Source organism: Thamnophis elegans, chromosome 1 (genome assembly GCF_009769535.1).
Source record: "Thamnophis elegans isolate rThaEle1 chromosome 1, rThaEle1.pri, whole genome shotgun sequence".
NCBI classification, from domain to species: domain Eukaryota; kingdom Metazoa; phylum Chordata; class Lepidosauria; order Squamata; family Colubridae; genus Thamnophis; species Thamnophis elegans.
The window spans coordinates 22953028-22977549 of record NC_045541.1 but is presented as its reverse complement, the minus strand read 5'-3'; positions in this window follow the sequence as shown (position 1 = coordinate 22977549).

Here is a 24522-nt window from a genome sequence, read left to right as displayed (position 1 = left end):
GACATCAGCTACGCGGTTTCGTCGAACGCGGTTTAGTCGAATGCGGTTTTGTGGTGGAACCTTAGCATTGTTCTTGTTTCATACAAGACTATATGATGTAGGACTACTTTCTATCTCAAGCAACTTTGATCAGTTGAGAGTTTTCTCATACAATTTAAAATCCTGCAGAAAGGATGACCAGAGACATCAGTGGACTATGTGTGCATATGAACCTTCTCTATGTATACAAGGAGAAGATCAAAAGTCCTAGAATTGACTGACAAGGACAGAATATTCCTCCTCCATGCCTACAGAATGCTGGCTATTGGAGGGAAAGGGAGAACATTGGAAGAGGATATGGTGGCTGGATCTCAAACTCCATCCGGCACCATTTTATGGCCAGATTCTTTTTACCTAATTTGTTTCAGATCGGGAAAAGTTTTCTTGAAAAATAATAATCTTTCCTAATGGTTTAGATTTCCACTTAGTACTGATTTGGAAGTTAACAAGTGTTTATAGAAGATCAGAAAAGATAATGGAGATTGTCACAAAACCAAGGTATTAAGGCCAAATCAGTTAAGGACTCTTTACTCTCCCAGCAGCTGTCCACAGTCCATTCCATAGTGTTTGGAAGGGATCCTGATAGTCCTGGGATATATTTTAGGGAACCTAGCAAGGTGTAGGAAACAGGAAGTTTTCTTTCAATGAAATTCCTTAAGTTCAATTATCATAGAATCAAAAGTTTTGTCATTTTATAGTTATATTGTTTACAGCTGTTATTAAAACTGTTCACTTGTAGTCAGTGGTGGGATTCAAATAATTTAACAACCGGTTCTCTGCCCTAATGATTTCTTCCAACAACCAGTTCACCAAACTGCTCAGAAAGTTAACAATGGGTTCTCCTGAAGTGCTGCAAACTGGCTGAATTCCACCACTGCTCATAGTTCTTGAAATGGCATGTTTTTCCTTCTTCTCCTATTTTATATTTATTGTCCCTTCCAGATCTATCAATAATACTTTCTTCAATTTACACAGGGTATTATTCAAATTTAAAATTGATTCAACTAGTCAGTGATCTCAACGCACATATTTAGAAGAATAAATCAAGAAGGCTTGTTTCTCTGTAAATATTTTTGCTTAACTTGACAAGTTCAAATATTAATCAGTATTGTTGTGTTTATTCCCATTTTATGCATATAAGTCATGTTCGTACTTTTTAAATTTCTTTTAGATTGCAGATTGAATTAAATTCCATTAACATCTTCCACCCCAACAATCATTCTTCTTCTTGGACCTGCCAAACACACCACAACATACCTCCCTTCTCTATCCCTGCAGCACAACTGTGGAAAAAATTGCTTTTGATTTAAGCAATTACAGATTGGCTATACAATACATGTACCCAGATGTTCTTCTTGCTTTGAATCTGAAACTTTGTAGATCCTTATTCCCTATATACTCAACTCCTTCTCTAGAGAAAATGCTGCAAGGCTGTTGTGTAATATTTCCACTGAAGCTGAGGGTTGGGCAAGTGCTCTCTTGGGATTTCCTCTTTCTTGCTGAAGCCAACATGCCATAGCATCTTATCAACCTCTCCCTTTCTTTAGACAAATCACAGGGACAATTTTGTTGCTCTTTCCACATGTTCAATAGTGTTTTTCCTTTCTTTGCCATGAAAGTGAAGATATCCGCATAGGTCACTGGTTGGTGATCCTGGAGGCCTTTCTATCTGTTCATCTTTTCTTCTCCAAATCTGGGGACCAATGGTAACACAATAGAGTGGCATATCGCGATGGGCAAGGCTTCCAACAGCATGGAAGAGCGCCAATTGTCACTGAACCGTTTTTGCCCCTCTTCCCGTTGTTTAATGCTTTTTCAGAATCTGCCAACTTGAAAGATCCCAAGCCAGCTGATACATGTGTCCTCTGCACATTTGGGAGGGCCTTTCTTGACTAATAAGAAACAGCACTTAAAGCATTTAGATTGCTATTGGTGTGTATATTGTTGTTGCCAATCCTTATTACTTTCCAAGTAAATGAAGTGACTACTGTAGTACGTGAAAACATCTTCAACAAATCTGGTGGGTCCAACAGAACGTGCTTTGTAGCTTATTTGCTTGTTTATTTACATATTAGATTTATGTAACTGTCCATCTCCCAACAACAGCTCTAGGCTTTGAGAAGCAACACTTGCACTGTTTTCTTCCATGAGTTCAGTACAGTTATGTGTTTTAATGATTTTTTTACTGTTGTTAGTCACCCAGAGTCAGAAATTTGTGGTAGGCAGATGTATAAATGGAATGAATGAAAATGAATGAATACCTAAACATTGTGTAAAACATAAACAACAGTAGAGGTACTAAGCCAATCTAAACAAATGGTAACCACATAATGGGCTCTAGCTAGAACTCTGACCCCAATTTATGCTGACATTGGTTGACACAAATATTTAGTAAACCTTCCATTTTTGAAAAGCCACTCCTCTAGTTCTCTAAAGAAGAGCAACAGAGGCAAATAAGGTGTTCTGAGATTGGTTTCAATGAACTGCTACCTACTTTTCATTATCAGATGAGAAAATATATATGACCTTGTAAGGAAAACTATCTTATCTTCTTGGATAGAGAATGCAAGTATTCTCAATGCCTAGGTAGGGTGCCTTATAGTTGTTGGTCATGTTAATCATGTTCTTCCTGGGCTAGAGTGGTTGGGGCTGCTTTTGAGTGTGTGTTTGTGTGTTTGTGTTCACTGGATTTGCCATCTTGTCCTTTATCTTTTTCTTATCCTATTTGTTTTTGTTGGCCTTGTCTCTTTGAATTGTATTGCATTCCCCACCCCTCTTTGTCGTATTTTGAGCCTACCAACAACCACTCTGACACTAACAGCATCTAAATCAATTAATACAATTAAATTAATTGCGAATTGCTCAGAAATAAAATTCAACAACATTTGGAGAGCCACCTATTGCCAGTTTAACTTATGTAACATTCTGTGTGATCAATATAGCTCAGTAATACTTTGGCTTATTTTGTAGAAAATCTATTGTTGGGAAAAAGTTGCTTAGCAATGAGAAACTGAAATGAAGTAAAAATGAAAGGATGGCCATATGTTATACTTACACACCAATTATAAAGGTTGTGAGAAAGCAGATCTTTATTTTACAGGTAAACAGACTGATGCCCTCCAAATATGCCAGAAAACAGCTGTCTTCAGACCCAGATAGTATCCCAAATATTTTAAAATGTCATGAAGCTGGAGAACAGAATCCTAGAACTTTCCCGTTCACATTGAGCACCTGGACTGCAGACCTAAATTAAGTCATCTTGTTACAATCTTCCTCATTATAGATGTCTTGATAGTTAAATTACAGTCTTTTTATTTAAATACTTGTTTTTTCTTCCGTTCAATTGTCTCCAATTCTTGGAGATTACCTGGACAAGTCTCTGCAGTTTTCTTGAACAGTTTTTTAGAAGAGATTTGCTATTGCCTCTTTCCTATGACTGCAAGAGAGCCCAAGGTCACCCAGCTGGCTTTGTGCCAAAGGGCTGAAATTCAGTAGGTTCCAGAGAACCAATAGTGAAAAATTTGAGTATTTCGGAGAACTGGCAAATACCACCTCTGGCTGGCCCCAGAGTGGGGTGGGAATAGAGTGGGGAGAGAATGGGGATTTTGCAGTATCCTTTCCCCTGCCACGCCCGCCAAGCCATGCCCACAGAACTGGTAGTTAAAAAAATGAATTTCACCATTGTAAAATGGTACTAGAATCACCATCTTCCAGTTTCTAGCCTGGTGCTCTAACAACGGATGCCAAACTCAGTTGCTTCACGTAATGTCATGTGATATTATCACAGTGGTTTTTTGCCTTTGCGGAGCCAGGGGGGGCGTAGCCTGCACGTGATGCATCCGGCTCGCGGGCCACCAGTTTGACACCCCTGCAAGTCTAACCACTGCACCAAAGTGATTCTCTTAAATATTATAATTCCTTCTAAATAACATGCATATCAATATTGTGCTAATCTTCCTTAATCTCCTCCTTTTTAAAGTGGTTCTAATATGTACAAGAATTCTTTCATTTCTTATTTAAGGTAGTGTTATTCACTGAATTTCTATCTTACGATTACCAGCAGCTATTTATTTGTTTGTTTGTTTGTTTGTTTGTTTGTTTCAGTTATTAATATCTTGACTTTCAGGACCAAAAGTAGCTTCGAAAATATAAGCTGTTGTAAATAAAAATACAAATACAAATAAATACAAATAAAACATGTAATAAATACAAATACAATACATAATATTTGGAAATAAGGAAGAATTATCTAAGACCCTTCATACTGGGCAATTAATAATAATGATCCTATGGATGGGGGGAAAGCATCATCTTGCTAACCAGACCACTGTGGGGTTGATCCCTACCTTTCTTATTTATTGTATGTAACCTATGCATGCTTACAAACTTACAAACAAACTTCCATCCATCTCAAGCAGATTTATCCTCAAGCAAGAGTATGGAGAAAGAAAACAAAATGCAAAGAAACCAAACATGTCCTTTCGACTTATAGCTAGGAATCGCTGTTGTAGTCGAGAAGAAATACAGTATATTTTTTTAAAAAGTTGATCACTATAAGGCAACCCCAAAAGTTTGAATTTATATTGATACAATATGTATTGTATATGCAAACACAAAGAAAAAGATTACAAGCACTTGTTCTCCCACAAGGTGTCTAGAAATTCCAGACTTTGCATTGGGAGCTAAGCAGGGGTGGGTTTCTGCCAGCATTACTACCGGTTTGGTGTCCGCGCGCATGCACACTTGCACTTAAAAAGGACTGTGCATGTGCACACCGTTAAAAAGGGGGGGGGAAATTACATTTTTTCAAAGAAGATTGTTCTGCGCATGTGCAGAACAGAAAATAAAGATTGCAGCACCCAGGATAGAACCGGTATGGTCACGTATCTGGCCGAGTTACTACCTATTAGGCTGAACCAGTCCGAATCGGTAGGAACCCATCTCTAGAGCTAAGTTGATAATGTTGTATGGAGGGGGAAATTGACCGTTTGGGTAGTTTGTGAAAGAAAGAAAAGGCTTTGGGGTGGTTTGGAAAGAGCTGCTGTAATTTTGACACTAATCAATTTTTCAAGATGTTCTCTTTAAAGCTGCCAACAGGGAAATAATTCAAAATATTGATTGCTTGGTATGAGGTTAACAAGCTAAACAGTCGTACAATAGCTAGAGATTATTTGATGCTCAATAGCTTTCATTTCATCCCCTACTTCATTAATTTGCTTTTGTTCATTCACATTAACAGTCTGATCCACCAGCAAGCAGAAGCATCATTAGGAATGAAGGAGGGATCGCAGGCATCCTTTAGGTACAACTCCTGTCATTGTTAATGTGTGAATGGAGGGGTGGGAGGGCTCATACCCATAGCCATGCCTTCTTTCCACTCTATTCTCTTCGTCAGAATGGGCTTTTAAGCAGGCCACCCTGCTTAACAGTAATAACAGCCCATTGATAATCTAACAATTACATAAACATTTTTAAAACTGTTGGACGTTAAAACCCACCCCTCTCCTAGAGAAATGAAATATTTTAGGAAATGTTAAAGAGGCAGGATATTTCCCCTAAAAAGAGAAGTAGAAATGCAAGAGAGGCAGAAACTCAGCTGCCCCCACCTTTGTCAATGAGCCATTAAAATGCCTGAGCCAGTCTATTCTACATAACAAAGATCTCTCCGCCTTCAGCTCCAGGGTGATGGGATTAATACATGATAGTATTAGCCCTTTACCCATCTCACCACATGGGAAGATTACATCATCACCCAGCAAGTCAAGCAAGCCTGGGAGACAGCCTACAGAGTTGCCCCTGCATGGCCCCATGGGAGTCTGACAACCAATCAGAATACAAGCTCAAGTTCAAAGCCCAAGAGAGGACATAAAACCCAGGGACTCTCAGCAAGCAAGCCCTTTTTTTCTTCTTCAACATCTTTGAGGCATGTGATTCTCCTTTTCCCCAGGACCTCAAGCCATGTGGTCCTGTCCTCCATTAAACCATCTTTCCAAGCAGCCTCCATGTTTTCAGTGTCTTTTTCCCCACTTGGAACTGAACCCAGAAGGACATTTCTTCCAACAAAATAAAATAGCTTTGACTGATTTTGGCATGATTTCGACACATACTTATATAAAGTTGTACTTAGACGTAAATACCTGTGCATTCAACTGCAGTATCACTCATAGCTAATTCTCTTGAATTCTCTTTGGGTGCATTTACATACACGTGTAAACACCGAAACTAACTCCAACTCCCAAATTTCTAACTAAGCCAAGCTCTCTGAGAATTCTAGTTTTAATCATTTTTCTTTCTTCACTCCTGTTGTGTCGATTTAGTATCACAAAGCCAATTGCAAAACAATGAAGGGTTGTTTTATCTAATCCATCCATTTTTATTTTTTTCAGTGTTTGGAATCTTTTTGCATTTAGACCCTCCAATTCCCTCAACTTTGCATTTATAATCTACCTTGGGATTAACTTCCAGCAGGTATAGACGATCCCTATGGAAATGTGTTCGGAAATTGAAATGTAGCAAATAGTCAGAGATTAAATGAGACTGTATGCTGGTTTCTAAATTGCAATTAGAGAGTCAACAACTTCACTTGTAAATAACAGATTTTAAAGGATAAAAGGTCACTGCCTGCTTCCTTCCATAAAAATGTCTTCAAAGGAGCAACTTTTTTTTGCCACTCGTATTTTTACAAGAACAATGCTAGAAACTATTTAATTGGGAGAATTTCAGCGATCTGCCATTTTCTTACCCCTTTCTCACTCTTCTATTTGTAAGTAAAGGCAGTATTTGATTCCAATGCTAGTAGGAAGTGGGTGCTGGGCAAATAATATATTTTCCCTAGGGGATAAATCCCTCTGCAAGCAGCTGCGTTGTGTCAGGAGCTAATTTGTGTGTGTGTGTGTGTGTGTGTGTCTGTGTGTGTGTGTAGATAGATAGATAGATAGATAGATAGATAGATAGATAGATAGATAGATAGATAGATGATAGATGATAGATGATAGATGATAGATGATAGATGATATAGGTATAGATATAGATATATAGATATAGATATATAGATATATAGATATATAGATATATAGATATAGATATATAGATATATAGATATATAGATATATAGATATATAGATATAGATATATAGATATATAGATATAGACATAGACATAGACATAGACATAGATATAGATATAGGTAGATAGATAGATAGAGAAAGAGAGAGAGAGAGAGTCAATGCAGCTTATTTCAAGCAAACAAATAAACAAATACAAACTGACTGATAATTCTAATAAATCCCATGGGGCCTCTACTTCAAACCACAGCAATTTAATTGGAGTTAAACAGACTAGTCTGGGAAGTCAAAGAAGCACCTGAAAAAGGCAATAGCCCACTTCTACAGGTGTTGTTACCAAGAAAACCTCATGAATATATTCCACAAAGTTATTGGAGTGAAGGTCAACATGATTGAGCAGTTACATTATGAAGTGACACCTGTATCATTTCTTTAGCTTGGGGATATAATATCTGATCTTTCCTCTTGGCTGTATCTTAGAAGTGAGTCCTAGACAGGGATTATAAGCATCTGGCCTGGAAAACAAAGTTTGCTTCATTTTCCAAACATAAGTAATGTTTAAGCTCTAATTTATTTTCCTTTTGAAATTCAACTTTGAAGGACATTTGTAAAATAAGGGGCACTTCTGTCAAATATGTGCTACGTATGCATGTATGTATTAGATAATTCATACCTGCCCCTTATCTACCCCTGCAATCAAAAAAAAGCTCTCAGCAGTTTACACACATCCATAAAATGCACTAAAGTGTCCATAGAATAAATATAGAAGAAACAAGCAATAATATAAACACATAAAGCAAACAGTCAAATCAGTACTGGATTTCAAAATAAATAATATTCACAAAATATGTCTCACTGAAGGCGTAGCTCTTGAGTAGTTATACTGGAACTGAAGGACATTTTTGCTGCTTGTCAATCAAAGTGCTTCAAAATCTGTTGTGGACCAGGTTCAGAATAGAGGAAGATTTTATGCAATTCTGGATAATGGCCATCATGGGCCATTTCCACACTGGCGACTTAGAATTTTTTCAGAACGTCATCTAGTCATCACTGAAATGATATCAAGCTGGTCTTCATTCCTGCTATAATGAAACACAACGATGATTGTCTCATCCTAAAACAAGTTCTGTGTCACTAAGCAGAAAATAGGAAGTGCATTCCAGATTTTGAAGGGTAGAGTTGTACATAGTCTGCTATGCATCAATAAAATGGTTGTGATGGTTCTTCTGAAACCGGTAGTAGGCTAATAAATGTAGAATGTGACCATTGCCTTATCAACATTCTCATTCATATCTCCATAATATTCTGCTAGACATTTTATATTTAAAAAGGCACCTCCATTACCTGAATCCAAACTAGTGAAATGTAAAATAACATCAGTAGATCTGTTGTGTGTACTACTTTAAGACATATTTTTAAAACATGACTCATTACACTTATTGTATAGTAATCATTACATTAAACTTATTGTATGGTAATCATTTTTGACATTATTTTAAATAGAGTAATGAATATAATTATTGGACAATCATCTAAAATACCCCCTGTATCCAAAATTATAATGAATAATTTTACTTTTCAGTACAGCAGTCCTCTTTATGATCATAATTGAGCCCATAATTACTGTTGCTAATCAAGACAGTTGTTAAGTGAGTTTTGCTCCATCTTTCCATTGTTAAAAGAATCACTGCAGTCGTTAAGTGAGTGACACAGTTGTTAAGTGAATCTGGCTTCCTTATTGATTTTGCTTGTCAGAAGGTCACAAAAGGTAATCACATGATCCCAGAACACTATAACCGTCATGAGTCAGTTGCCAAGCATTTGAATTTTGATCAGGTGGCCATGGGGATGCTGCAACGGTCATAAGTGTGAAAAATGCCCATAAGTCACTTTTTCAGTGCCGTTGTAACTTTCAACGGTCACTAAACAAATTGTTGTAACTTGAGAACTATGTGTACTTCAGTTTTATTCTATTTAACTATCGCCCATTTTTCTCTTGCACATCAATTTTTTCTCTAATGAATTTCTTTATGTTTTCTTTATATGTTTCTTCCTTATTTTTCATTCTATGATGTCCTTCTACTCATTCTAGGAATTCATTGGTCATCTCTGCCTTTTTTTTTAACCTGTTTCCACTACTGATATTTTGTATCATCGATTCACCGCTGTAGCCATCTTCCAGTTTAAGCCATGCAGACTTCAACTCTCAGAATTCTGCAGCCAACCTGGCTGGTTTGGGGAATTCTGGGAGTTGAGGTCCACACATCTTAAAGTTGTCATGGTTGAGAAATATCAGTCTAGTTAGTTTGGGTCTGTCCTGAAAAGGCCTTAAATTTCCAAACACGCAGAATTTACATATTGTGATTTGGGGGCAGAGATACTTAGAAGTTTACAATGCAGCAAACTTTGGTTAATCAACAAAAGGCATTTCTTCTAGAGAGCATTTGGAGTTATCTAGACTGCGAACACATTATCAATACAGAACAGTTTTTCTTCTCCTCCCACCAGCACTTCCCTCCCTTCCTCTATATACATATAGAGACAGAAAGATGCAAATAAACCCACACAGGAAATGTATCCTCTGTCCTTTTGCTTCTTAAATTTCTCATCTTCTTCTTGCCTTTGACTTTCCTTGAGGCTACAGTTTTTTTTCCATCTTCTTTCCCAGATTTGGGAGAAAGCCGTGGTGGCACAGTGGTTAGAATGAAGTACCGCAGGCTATTTCTGCTGACTGCTGGCTGCCAGCAGTTCGTCAGTTCGATTCTCACCAGCTCAGGTTGACTCAGCCTTCCATCCTTCTGAGGTTGATAGAATGAGGACCAAGAAACCACTAAAAAGGTAAGACCGGAGGAAGACAAATAAAATCAATTCAATTCAATTCAAGAAGAAAACTATAGACTCCTCAAGTAATGTGCCACCACTGATGTCTGGATGATTTATGGTGACACATTGGGAAAACTGTATTATTTCATTCATACAAGAAACCAAGTTTTCACACCAGTTCCAAGATGTTTATCAAAGAATGCCTCAATCCAAAATTCCTTCTATTCCATTGAATTCAATTGAGGATGTCAGATATCAGCCTGTCCTTTAACATGCTCAGCCAGGTGTCCAATTAAATTTAATACCGACAGTGGATTGCAACTAAACTGGCTTGAATGCATTTCACAGAGATTCCCTCAGGATGTACAGATCTGAACCACATCCTGTTAAAAATAATCCCCAAGTGAGATTTCCAGAGATAGTGCTAAAACAACAAACTGACCTAAAGCAGCTAATTTCTATGATTAGAGCCTTGGCACCAAGCTTCCTTCTATGAAGTTCTGCTCTCCTCTTCCATCCCATATTTATTTGAAGATCCACTGGTGACATGAGAGGATCAGATACGATTGGTTAACCGAAGGGCTGAACAGCAAAGAAGCCAACCATATTTTAGCTTAATGTGGTTGAATCAGAGTTGGTATTCAGCAAGTTCTGACCAGTTCTGGAGAACCGGTAGTGGGAATTTTGAGTAGTTCAGAGAACCAGTAAACATGACCTCTGACTGGCCCTGCCCCCATCTATTCTCTGCCTCCCAAGCCCCAGCTGATTGGGAGGAAATGGGGATTTTGCAGTAACCTTCTCCTGGAGTAGGAAGGGAATGGAGAGTTTGCAGTATCCTTCCCCTGCCATGCCCACCAAGCCTCACCCACCAAGCCACGCCCATAGAACCAGTAGTAAAAAAATTTGAATCCCACCACTTGGTTGAATGTGTGGTGTCACTTCAGGAAATGGCTCAATTAACTAACCAGGCTTTAGTTTACTATAAACAAACCAAGTTCTGAAGATGTTGCATTTAATTACATGGTTGAGTCTCAAGTCCATTGAACTTCCTAGAAAAGGGGCCTATAATTGTGTGAGTTCATGGAAATGGCATCTTCAGAACAATACAATAGAGTCTCTGGGTACAGTATGTACAAATGGCTTCACCCTTGTGCTAATAAGGAGAGATTGATCAGACAAATTTCTTAAGAGAGATTCTAGAATTCTTTTAACAAGATTCAGGGGGAAGCAGAAAGCGGACACCCAACTCAATGTCGCGTCTTCCACCTTATGAACAACAACTTCCATATTTCTGAATTTTTGTCATACTCACAATACCTGGTTCAGGAGTTGTAGTCCAAACCAGCTGCAGATCCTCACTTTGAGAAAGCTTGCAAGCTCATTGGAGAGTTAAGAGACAGCTGTTAAGATGCTGGGTTTTAAGAGGAGACCAAATTCAAGTACTCCCTCCACATAAAGCTCATCTGGTGTCTCTGAACTAGTTACTCTTTTTTTCAGCCCAGCCCAGATTACAGGACCATTGTGCGGATCCTGTGGGAGGATCTGCCATCATGAGCTCACAGGGAAAGACATTTTTTTGTTTAAAACCTCAATCTATATACATATAAATGTGTGTGTGTGTGTGTGTGTGTGTGTGTTCCAGCATACCGTATATACTCGAGTATAGGCCGACCCGAATATAAGCCGAGGCACCTAATTTTACCCCAAAAAGCTGGAAAAGTTATTGACTCGAGTATAAGCCTAGGGTGGGAAATGCAGCAGCTATGGTAAATTTCAAAAATAAAAAATCAGTGTTATTTGAAACTCAAAGTTATGTTTATTCAAGGGACCCGCTTAATTAAAGTGTTCTATAATATCAGTATGACTTATAATACTGCAAGTCTGCAATATTAAAATACTTGTATAGGGGATCCCCGGGATCCCCCCGAAGAGATCAAATCACAACCAGTATGCCACCTTCTTGGTATATTGTTTTTATTTTCACTGAGTTTTTAAAAATGAGCATTATTTCATCCTTTTTTTCTTTATGTTTGATTGGTATCTGCAATTTGTGTTAATTCTGTTCATACATATAATATAAATGAAAAACCCAGCTCTCTTAAAAAATATTTTAAGTTCTTTCTGGTGCTCCCTTTTAGAATTGGCCAACTAATATTTCTGTTCACCCAACTAATGTCAGGCAGAGTTAACTGAAAAAGTAATTTTTCATGAAAGGACATTTTCCTAGGATTTTAATTGTTCTTACTGTCAGATTTCTCCTTATTTCCAGCTTGAGTCTCCTTCTGACAAGTTTCCATTGCTTCTTGTCCTGTCCTCAGGTGCTATTGCTGCCGCCGCCTCCTCCTCCTCCAACAGCACCAGCACATTTGCTGCCCAGCGCTGCGGCTGAGGTGAAGCCGCCAAAGCTCCCGCTGGCGCCCCCGCAGCGTTGGGCGGATATCCGGCAGTGCTGTTGGAGGAGGAGGAGGCGAACCAGCCTGCCACCGCCGGCCACTGCCAGCCCCGCCGCTCTTCCCACCCCCTTCCAAGCCCCACAGTCCAGCAGATGGAGCAGAAGCAGCTCCGGGGCTTCGCTGATGCTCCCCGCATTTTCTGCACGGGGATCCCTTGGAGAGGGGATTCCAGCCTGCCATCGCCAGCCACCGCTAGCCCCGCCGCTCTTCCCACCCCCTTCCAAGCCCCACAGTCCAGCGGATGGAGCAGCGAAGCTTGGGGCTTGGAAGGGGGTGGGAAGAGTGGCGGGGCTAGCGGTGGCTGGCGATGGGAGGCTGGAATCCCCTCTCCAAGGGATCCCCGTGCAGAAAATGCGGGCAGCAGCAGCGAAGCCCCGGGGCTTCGCTGCTCCATCCGCTGGACTGTGGGGCTTGGAAGGGGGTGGGAAGAGCGGCGGGGCTAGCAGTGGCTGGCGATGGGAGGCTGGAATCCCCTCTCCAAGGGATCCCCGTGCAGAAAATGCGGGGAGCAGCAGCGAAGCCCCGGGGCTTCGCTGCTCCATCCGCTGGACTGTGGGGCTTGGAAGGGGGTGGGAAGAGCGGCGGGGCTAGCGGTGGCTGGCGATGGCAGGCTGGAATCCCCTCTCCAAGGGATCCCCGTGCAGAAAATGCGGGGAGCAGCAGCGAAGCCCCGGAGCTGCTTCTGCTCCATCCGCTGGACTGTGGGGCTTGGAAGGGGTCGGGAAGAGCGGCGGGGCTGGCGGTGGCCGGCGGTGGCAGGCTGGTTCGCCTCCTCCTCCTCCAACAGGCAACAGCACTGCCGGATCCAGTTGTAGACTCGAGTATAAGCCGAGGCGGCTTTTTTCAGCCCAAAAAGTGGGCTGAAAAACTCGGCTTATACTCGAGTATATACGGTAATTCTGAAACTTACTCTCTGGAAAAAAATACTGTGGAGGTAAAAAAAATACGGAGGAGGGTGTTCTGTTAAGATACAACCTATTGTGCCTTAAAATGGCTTCTACTGTACTGTCGTAAAATGGCTTCTACTGTACAGTGCAGTTACCATGGTAATGGCTTCACAGTACTTCACAAGGCGGCTCCCTCTGCTAAGGGGGAAAATCCAACATTAGAAATTACATTTGGTCCAGACATTTCCCCCCTATAAATAAATACCCAGGCAACGCTGGGTTACCAGCTAGTGAATAATATAACCTCACTTTCCTTATCATCCCTTCTGAAAGAGTGTGGAAATCTGGTGCTGCCAACTCGACTGGTTATTAAAGAGTGGCATGGAACCATGGGATGGTTGGTGACCTGAGGGTGTTCCTTTTATCCTTGTATCTGTTTGTCATTTAGTTTTAATTCTGTTTTAACTGTATCTTTTTATGATTTTATCTATAAACCACTCTGAGTCACAATTATAGTGAAGATGGGCGGTGCCTAAATTTGATACATAGTGAGATGAGTGTCGCTTACATTTGATAAATAAATACAAATTAAATAAAATATGCCTAGTTCACTCTTAGCTTGGAAACAAAAATGCTTTAACTCCCTTGACCTGGAAGATTATAGATTCTCCTGGGAGCTGGTTGGTTGGCTCTTCCAAGCAGTGGTGAAATTCTTTTTTTTTTTTTTACTACTAGTTCTGTTGGCGTGACTTGGTGGGTGTGGCAGGGGAAGGATGCTGCAAAATCTCCATTCCCACCCCACTCTGGGGCCAGCCAGAGGTGGCATTTACCAGTTCTCTGAACTACTCAAAATTTCCGCTACTGGTTCTCCAGAACCTGTCAGATCCAGCTGAAATTTACCCCTGCTTCCAAGGTTTTTGAAAGGCCTAGTGATCCTCAGCAAAGCCAAGGAATCTCGGGGTCCTTTCTCTCCTGCTAAATTGACACACTTTTTCCTGAGAAAGCAAAAAAACAATGCTGCAGTTGAATGGTTTGTCCCCAACACCAACACTATCCGGCTTCTATTACAAGTCCTTGCCAATCATTTGATTTCTCTCCAGGATAATGGATGACGATACCCAATAAGAATTCTACCCCTTGACGGTATCCTTGGATTGTATTGGAAAAGGGGGAAATATTACAATAAGACCAGTACAGAATTTCAGGCTGTCTCATGATTAAGCTTGGGCTGAGAAGAAAGCAATTATCATGGGGATACGACATATCAGAAAACAAGTTATCAGGACAATTTTGTCCCATGGTGATGTGCAAGGGAGGAAGACTCAAAGGACACATGGTTTTCTTTTTTTCTTGCGTTCCAGCTCACTTAGCTTTCAGCAACACCATAACTTTGTGGCAGAGCTTTTTCTAGAGGCATGAGAAGAAGACGGCAACCGCTGCTCCTCTTTGTAGGAGGTAACATTTTTAGACAAAGTTGTTTCCCAGAGATTTCAAGGAAACAATTTACATGGCCAGGAGGGGCTGTCAAGTGGGGAAATGATAGCAATAGCAATAGCACTTAGACTTATATACCACTTCACAGTTCTTTACAGCCCTCTCTAAGTGGTTTACAGAATCAGCATATTGCCCATAACAAACTGGGTCCTCATTTTACCTACCTTGGAAGGATGGAAGGCAGAGTCAACCTTGAGTCTGGTGAGATGGGTAGAGTTAGCCTGCAATTCTGCACTCTAACCACAAGAAAGGAAGGAAGGAAGGAAGGAAGGAAAGAAGGAGGGAGGGAGGGAGGGAGGGAGGGAGGGTGGAAGGAAGGAAGGAAGGAAGGAAAGAAGGAAGGAAGGAAGGAAGGAAGGAAGGAAGGAAGGAAGGAAGGAAGGAAAAATAGCAATAGCAGTTAGACATATACCGCTTCACAGTGCTTTACAGCCCTCTCTAAGCAGTTTACAGAGTCAGCCTATTGCCCCCAACAATCTGGGCCCTAATTTTACCCACCTCAGAAGGATGGAAGACTGAGTCAATCTTGAGCCTGCTGATATTCGAACTCCCAAATTGCAGGCAGCCAGCAGTCAGCAGAAGGTAATCTGCAGTACTGCACTCTAACTACTGTGGCTCATGATGAAAGCAACATCACATTATCACAGAGCTAGTGCTGCCAGTTTTGAACATGTCTTGTAGCATCCTATGCATGCATAAAAGGGGTGGAGCTTGCTTACAACATCCTGCAGTTGGCTTGGAAAGCAGCTGCAAAGCAATTACTACTAGTATCTTAGATTGTATCTTGCTTCTGGTATCATTGAGGCTTTCTTCTCACTTGAGGGTAGAGAAGAAGCAATAACAGGTGTAGAGTCGCGGTGGGAGGGGAGGAGACAACAACCTGTGTTCTTCAGGATGAAGTACAAGAGTCAATGGAAATGGTATCACAAGCACGTATTTGTCTCATTTGGCCATTTAAAATCCAGAAGAACAACCTGCAGCCCAGACCAATTGTACCATTTTCCTGTGGTTTCCTCAAATTAGCATCACCACATGTCTTGCACTATATAGCACTCGTTCCCCAAGACAACTTCATCTCAGTTGCTGAGACAATAGAAACAACTCTATCAGTGTCTCAGCAACTGGTTGCTACGATGTAGAAAAGATGTGGAGACTCTAGAAAGAGTGCAGAGAAGAGCAACAAAAGTGATTAGGGGACTGGAGGCTAAAACATACAGTATGAAGAACGGTTGCAGGAACTGGGTCTGTCTAGTTTAATGAAAAGAAGGACTAGGGAAGACATGATAGCAGTGTTCCAATATCTCAGGGGTTGCCACAAAGAAGAGGGAGTCAAACTATTCTCCAAAGCACCTGAGGGTAGAACAAGAAGCAATGGGTGGAAACTATTCAAGGAGAGAAGCAACTTAGAACTGAGGAGAAATTTCCTGACAGAACAATTAATCAATGGAACAGCTTGCCTCCAGAAGTTGTGAATGCCCCAACACTGGAAGTCTTTAAGAAGATGTTGGATAGCCATCTGTCTGAAATGGTATAGAGTTTCCTGCCTAGGTAGAGGGTTGGACTAGAAGACCTCCAAGGTACCTTCCAACTCTGCTATTGTATTATTTATGGGAGGGAAGTAAGCAGTTGAATCGAAAGGGCACCACATGAGAGAAACACAAATATTCAGGTGGCCCTGCATTATGCTGCAATTTTCTCCCAGGCTGTTGCTGTCCAGATAAGTTGGACTAAGATTTGAAGCATCTCTGTCATCTGCTGCTGGCTCAGATAATGAGACTTGCAAGCCAACCCACCCAGGAGACGTGGGGAAGGCCAGAATTAGTGGTGAAATTCAATTTTTTTACTACCAGTTCTGTGGGCATGGTATGGCTTGGTGGGCATGGCTTGGTGGGTGTGGCAGGGGAAGGATACTGTTAAATCTCCATTCCCACCCCACTCTGGGGCCAGTCAGAGGTGGCATTTACCGGTTCTCCAAACCATGGCACAACAAAACCACGCTCGTCAAAATAGCGGTGATAAAACCATGTCGCTAAAGCCGCGACGTCATCACCGTGCATCATCACCACCGCGACAACAGTGCGGCGACAGAAAGGCGCTTTAAAACAGCACGGTGGCAGAAAGCCGATTTAAATTAAGGTAAGGGTTAGGGTTAGGTTTAGGGTTAGATTTAGGGTTAGGTTTAGGTTTAGGGTTAGGTTTAGGGTTACGTTTAGGGTTAGGTTTAGGGTTAGGTTTAGGGTTAGGTTAGGCTGAGTGCTTCGGAAGGCGCGGATTTGCCCTCCGCCCTTATGTCAACACGGTAAGGTCACATTTGCTTTAGCGATTCGGACAGCGCGGATTAGCACTCAAGCTTATGTCTCCGCGGATAAGGGCTTCACGGTATTGTGGTGGAACCCTCCGAACTACTCAAAATTTCTGCTACCGGTTCTCCAGAACCTGTCAGAACCTGCTGAATTTCACCCCTGGCCAGAATGTTTTAAGTAGCAGAATCTGCACTCCAGCATTTCCAGAAAAAAATAGTTTGGGAAAGGCTGCTTTACCATATATAAGAGCTTCATAGGAAAACATAGGCTGGTCTTTTTTTTTTCTTAGCTCATTTTTAGTAAGATCATTTAAACTTTCTCAGTGAAATGAATAGTGGGAAGCTTGGTGTTTGGAAGCAGGGAGCTGAAGGTCAACTCATCCCAAAATCCTTGCTCTGACTGCCTTCATTATTCCAAATGAGCCCTACTCTATTAAATGGAGGGGCCTGTGCCTATGGGGATAGCAATCCCTAGCCATCAGGCATAATAAATCTCAGTAGGCTTACTTCCACCAGGGGAAAAATTAGGAGGTGTTACCCAGGAAAGACTTTGGAACACAGGTTTGAGGGCAGTAACGCACCAGAAACTGGACAGACCCAGCTGGGCTGGCTCATCCTATTTTAAGTGATACAAACCCCTAGAGCAGTGTTTCTCAACCTTGGCCACTTGAAGATGTCCGGACTTCAACTCCCAGAATTCCCCAGCCAGCGCTGGCTGGGGAATTCTGGGAGTTGAAGTCCAGACATCTTCAAGTGGCCAAGGTTGAGAAACACTGCCCTAGAGCAAAGGCTGGGCCAGATCTTAAAATCGTCTAACTGCTTCAGATTTTGTTCTTCACCACCACCATCTCTGTGCCTTTATTTAATTTATATTTTTTAATTTATTGGCCACCTTTATGGTTTTTGGTAATAAACAACTCAAGGAGGTAAACATACCTAATACCCTCCCCTCCTCTTAATTACCCCACAACAGCCACCCTGTGAGGTGAGCTGGGCTTGAGATCAACTGGTGCATAGTCATCCAGCCAGTTTTTCATGCCTAAGGACGGGACTAGAACTCCACAGTCTCCCGGTTTCTACCAGGTACTTTCACCACTAGACCAAATTGGCTCTCTTGGTGGGGTGGGGGGGATCCTAAAGGGGCTTCAGGCGCTACCTCGTGACTCCCACCCCTCTCTTCCCACTCATAGCCTTTCTCCACGCAGGAATGACATCATCTCCCTCCCCCTCTCCCTCTCCCCCCCTCTCTCCCTTTCTTTCTTTTCTGCGCATCCCTGCTTTGGCGGCCAAGTAGCGCGAGCATCATTTTCGCCATCAAAGAGCTGTCAGGTCTCTCGTTTGCGAATGGCTCTGCCCTGCTTCCTCTTTAAAAGATTACCCTTGACATCCGCGCGTTTGGAGGGCTGTAAAGATATATCGTTGTAATCAAAGCTCTTATAATTGAGTTCTGCGGTTGGGAAGGTTAGAAAGCGACAAGAGAGGAGGAGGAAACAAAGTTAACACGCGCTTTCCCTCCCCCCTCAATCCTGCCCTTCCTAAAAAGCTGCAGCCAGCAGGATTGCCTTTGGTTGCTCGGCAAGTAAAGATAGTTTGCGGGAGCCAATATTTGGCCTCGCCCACCCTCCCCAACCATTAGAAGAAGGTCCGCTAAAATCAATCCAGCCATTAAGCGCTGGAAATGGATAATCAAGTTGGAAAACATAAGAGATGAACTCTGGTAAATTTCCAGGCTTTTAATTGTACCTCTCCCACTGATTTTTTTTAAGGGAAGTATTCTCTCGATCTGAGCCACATTTATTCGAAATTGGAAGAAAGAGCCTACAGTAATACTGTACTTCTTGGTGTAGTTTAGATTTTCACTCCCTATCCAGTCGCCCCGATTTTACCCCGAATTAAAGAACAACAGGGTGGTAAAAAGGGACTTATTATTCTTGGCAGAGTTGCTTGGGATTCCTCCTCCCCACTGATCTCAGTGGGGTTTTGTTGTGAGTGCACAGTTGGCCAGCTTGAAAAGTACACGCCTCTGCTTATTAATTTGCCTTTCCCTCGAATCTCGCGTGTGAATCGAGTGTTAGGCTTTAAAAGAAAACGCTCGTAGGCTTTCAAAACCCAAGCCATTAGCTAAATTCCTCCCTTTAAAGAAAGATAATAGTCAGCTCATTCACATTATTGAAACAAAGGCTCCGGTACTTCCAATCCAAGGGCTGCCTTAAGTATGTTTAATGAGAGTCACGGGGTCCTTGGACACAGGAGGCAGCCCCCCCCCCTCATTCTACTCTGGGGGATTCTATTTGCGATCAATGAGAATATTCCAAAGAGGCCTTTATGGATTGCAGCCGCAGATCAAAAACAGGGGGCTCTGGAATGCAATGGGGGGGGGGCGTCAAAAAGATGCATCTCCATTGTTCATCACGATGCCGAGAAAATAGACCTGCACCCTTTCCGCAGAAGGTCCCAAGCAGCCCTCCCCAATTTTCACCCAGATTGAATGAATCGATGAACGAATCTCCGCCCCCCCCATGGACGTCATAAATAGTTCTCCCCACCCACAGCCCCAAAGTTTGAGGAATAGTGCTAATTTTAGACCATTTATTTATTTGTTTATTTATTTATTTATTTAGTTTGTCACTCATGTACAAGATAACAGGAATAAGAATAAACACGAATATGAACACAGGAAATGGGCACAAATAAATGTGGACAGCAAGACAGGGATGGTAGGCACGCTGGTGCACTTATGCACGCTCCCTCTATGGACCTCTTAGGAATGGGGTGAGGTCAAGAGTAGACAGTTTAAGGTTAAAGTTATGGGGATTCTTAATATTCTGAGTAGATTCTTAAAATCTATTCAGGCTACCCAAAGCCTTAGTCTGTTCACTGTCCACTATACTACGGACAGGGTTAAAAAAAAACAGCAGCTTTCCTTAAAAAAAACTCGGAAGGCTGTGTTCACACGGAACGCTGGACCTCTCAGTAGTCAAATACATTTTATCCTAGCTGTAAGAGAGTCTTTTTTTTAAAAAAAAGTTTTTTTTAATCTCTTACATACAGTTACAAGTATACATTCACATAGTTATTATTCTTGTTGTATTTATCACTTTTACATATTTCTTTTCCATATAAAAAGTTAAAATATCCATTCGAGGTTGCTTTGCTTACCATCCCGTACGCTATTTGTAATATCACCACCCTGCTTTCCCTTCCTTTTCTCCCTCCCTTCTCTACTTTCTTCCTTCCTCCTCTCCTTTCCCTTTCCTTCTTCCCTTACCTCTCCCTTACTCCTCTCTTCCCCTTCCTACCCTCTCTCCTTCTCTTTCTATCCCTCCCCACCTTCCTCTCCTTTCCTCTTTCTTCCTTCCTCTCCTTTCCTAAGAGAGTCTGTGGATCGATGAACTGTAAACACTCCAAATATTGGACTGAATCACTGAATCACCCTATGCTAACCCTACAAAGTGTGACTTCTGAGCGGCCAATGAGTCCTCGGTTGCGTCTCTCCCACAAAACTCCACTCTTACAACGCTGCCGGGAAATCCTACTTTGTGTGTTTGCGTGCGTGTGTGTGGTTGCGTGCGTGCGTGCGTGTGTGTTTCCTTGAATCTCGCTTCTGCAACGCACCGATTTGATAGGAAGCCGAACTGCGCGGCGCCTAACTTTTCCCTCCTGGGTGAGACACGCACACAGCGCCCTATTCGCCTATGCTATTTTTACAGGCAACCATTCAGGAGGTGGTTTTGTTTATTTCCCCCCTTCCTTCTTCCTCCTCCTCCGCTGGATTCCCCAGGTGAGACCTGTGTGGCCTGTCAAAATCGCCCTTGACGAAAGCAAGGTGAATTGAGGTTATTTCTTTTTTTTTCTTCCCGAATTGTTTATTCTGCCTTTATCTCGAGCTGCAAAAATCTCCGAGCAAACCCTGGCGCCCGGGATGGGGGGAGGCGGGGGGGGGGGGTAGAGAAAAATAGCGGAGCAAGGAAGAAGAATAGTACATGGCAAGGAGAGCTCCAATGGAGTCTTAGTAGACTCTCATCCGGAGCTTTTTCCATCGGTGGAGCAGTTGCTTCTCCGCATTGTCTCCTATTTCCGTGAGCAACCGGAGTTGAGGCACCAGGTAACCCCCAGGCCCTCCGCTTGGACCTTTCCCTGCCCCGCATTACAGCTTTCTAGCTTAATCTGGATGGCAGTTCCCGCCCTCGGACCCCCTAGCGTGGCCTGATGGGATTTGTAACCCAACCCATCTTGTGGGCGGCAGCCGGGAGGGAGGGGAGCAGCCGGGTGGGACGGACAGAGTTCGATGGGCAAGGTTTGCAATAAGGAAAGGGAAGAGTCGCCTTCCCCGAGGGTCAACCCTGCCCCAATCAAGGGGTCCGGGAGCGTGTTGCAGCCGGCGGCGGAGGGAGGAGCCCCGGGGTTGCAAGGAAACTCCTGGATGCAAAGCGCCGAGAGCAGTGAGAGCGACGACAAGGCGCTGACGGATTCTCGTGAAATTTACTGCTTGGCCAAATAGCGCTGGCAACAAAAGTGCCCCGGAATTACACCAAGTTTGTGAAAATAGCGCTAAATTTCGAACCAGCCACATCCTATGAACATTGATTCCTAGTCCGTTCTTTGCCAGGACTTTCGTTCTTAAGGAAGATTTGCCTCCCACCCACCACCCAAAAGATTTAACTTTCTGCTATCTGCAATCTCCCTCTGACTTCACATTCATATGAAACGAAGGGGATTCTCCTCTATGTAGGTTCTTAAGGCCCTTTGACTCAGAAAGACTACAGTATTAATTTGGGCACTATTTATTGCCTTCCTTTTGAAAGTCAGAGTTAATCACTGTGACATAGGTAAGTCTACTCAGAAGTCCCATTTGAGTTCAGTGGAGCTTATTTCCCCTCAAAATATGTAGGCTCTATAAGTTTGTTTCCATAAGTCAGAGAACCTAAAGGACAAACAACTGCATGGGGATGAGGAGAATTAATTGCATTTTTTTAAAGATTGCCTTCTATGTAATCCCGTCTGAAAAGTGTGTACACCTACTTGGAGAAGGATATCACATAGGACTGCACTACTCAAACCACTTACCTAGGAACAGGCCCCAATGGATAGTGGAAATAGCAAGAAGAAGCTGAAGACAGGAGTAAGATTATACTATAATAAATTTTAACAATCAGTTTACAACCTTAGAAAAAGAATAGGACAAATATCATATAAAAATATTGTTCTCTATGTGATTCAAGCATATACATATATCAGTAAAGAAGACAGCCTTTTTTTCCCTGGATCTGGATCTTTCTCCATAAATTCAATATTTTCCTCCAGTAGGGAAAGAAAGAAAGAAATGGCCGTGGAATCAATTGGAGAGATCCTTGAAACTATTCGAGGGCTCCTCATTAACCACCTGTATTATCCCTCATTCCTAATGCAATTATTTATTATTTATTTGTTTACTTATTTGCTTTTTTTTTTTGTAAATGTGTTTTTTATTTTCCATTTTCATTTTCGTACAGTCACATATATACTGTGCATAACCGGGGCCATATAACATTAAACAATAAACACAGCCATTCCTCTTGTCAACAATACCCCCAAAAATAGAAACCCAATGTACCTCTTCGACCCTCCATACACCCTTTCTTTCGCCCCCCTCCAACTTTCCATCTTCCCTCCATCATTCCCCTCTACCCTACTTCCCCTCCCCCTCTACCACTCTACTTATTTGCTTTTTATGCCACCCATCTCCCCTACAAGGTGACTCTGGTTGGCTTAAAAGTCCATCAAACGTCCGGGGGGGGGGGGTCCCTTCAGTATTTCTCAACTGACTCCCCACACAGATTTGTTTTGACATGGATAAAGTATTTCTGCATTCAGACACAAAGTTATTGTGATCACAGAAAATGTGGGCTTACCCATAGTTAATTCAAGCATGGTTTATTCTTTAGTCCAAGGTTTGGGGGTTCTTATGGTACAGTAGCCATGATTTAATCACTTGGGACTCACCATATTCTGAGGACCAAATTTAATGTGGTTCCCACCAACTGAATGAGAGTCAGAGGACCGAAAGGTTAAAACAAAAGTTTCAACAAAAAAACCACCAGAGTTCATATCTATGTTGTTACATCAACTGTCTCAGAATCATCAAAAGTTAATATATTAATGTGTCCAGTTTCTGAGATTTACAAACTGTAGTTTATGGCTTAGCTTAAGTGCCTTGTTTATTCAGTGAATCCTTCTTAAGCAAACTGAGGCTTACATTGTTGAACACGGCCAATGAAGGGTTATGCAGTGCCAAAAGTGAGGATAAAATCCCCAAGAGTAAACTAGAACATTAAACTGGAATACTGGAAACTGATTGGACCAAATCCCATTTGTAAACACAATTTAGGCAGCAAATAATTTAACAAGAGTTTCAGTTCAAATTGTTTAATATGGCTTTCTCCAAACTGGAGTCCTGCAGAGCTGTTTTTGTTGGTAGTTGCAAAGTGGTGTCTGACACATCCTGACCCCATGGACAGGCCTCCAGGCCTTCCTGTCCTCTACCATCTCCTGGAGTCCATTGAAGCTCATGGCTACTGCTTCAACTAGTCCATCCAGCACCTCATTCTCTATTATTCCTTCTTTTTCTCTCAATCTTTCCCAGCATTAGGCTCTTCTCCAGTGAGTCCTTCCTTCTCATTAGGTGCTTAACAGAATTAACAGAGGTGTTAATTCACAGCATTTCTGATTTGCGTGTAGTAACTACAGTAATCAGAGTTCACTTCAATACCATGAAAAGTTCCTCTTTCAAAATTTTAACTCAGGATTTCTTTTAAACCCTGACTGATGGCCAATGAACCATTAGTGGAAAGAGGCTTCCAGAGTCAGACTATATAGGAACAGCTGCTACCTTTGGGCTACAAGCCTAATAAATTAGAACATTGTGCTTTAGAAACATGGGACATCACTCATGGGACATCATAGCCCAACCCAGGAGCCAAATGTTTTTCAAAATCCCCCAAGACAGTTCCACACTGTTTTCATCGCCACAAGTAATCTTCCTCTTGACACAGCTATTCTCTTTCCTAGTTTTTCTGCCAGGAGACCCAGTTCACACAAATAGGACTTTCCCTCAACTCCGCCTTTGGCACCACTCTAAGGCTGACAAGAAGTAATAGCAATAGCACTTACAGTATATACCACTTCACAGTGCTTTACAGCCCCCTCTAAGCGGTTTACAGAATCAGCATATTGCCCCCAACAATCTGGGTCCTCATTTTACCCACCTCAGAAAGATGGAAGGCTGAGTCAACCTTGAGCCTGTGGGACTTGAACTGCAGATCTACAGTTAGCAGTCAGCTGAAGTAGCCTGCAGTACTGCACTCCAACCACTGCAAAAGTCAAATGCAAAAGTCAAGTGATTATATAAAGAACAGAGAGACTCGAGAACAGGGCAGGCCTTCTAGAAGCCTTGAGGGCTGCCACTTTTGAGCACCCCACAC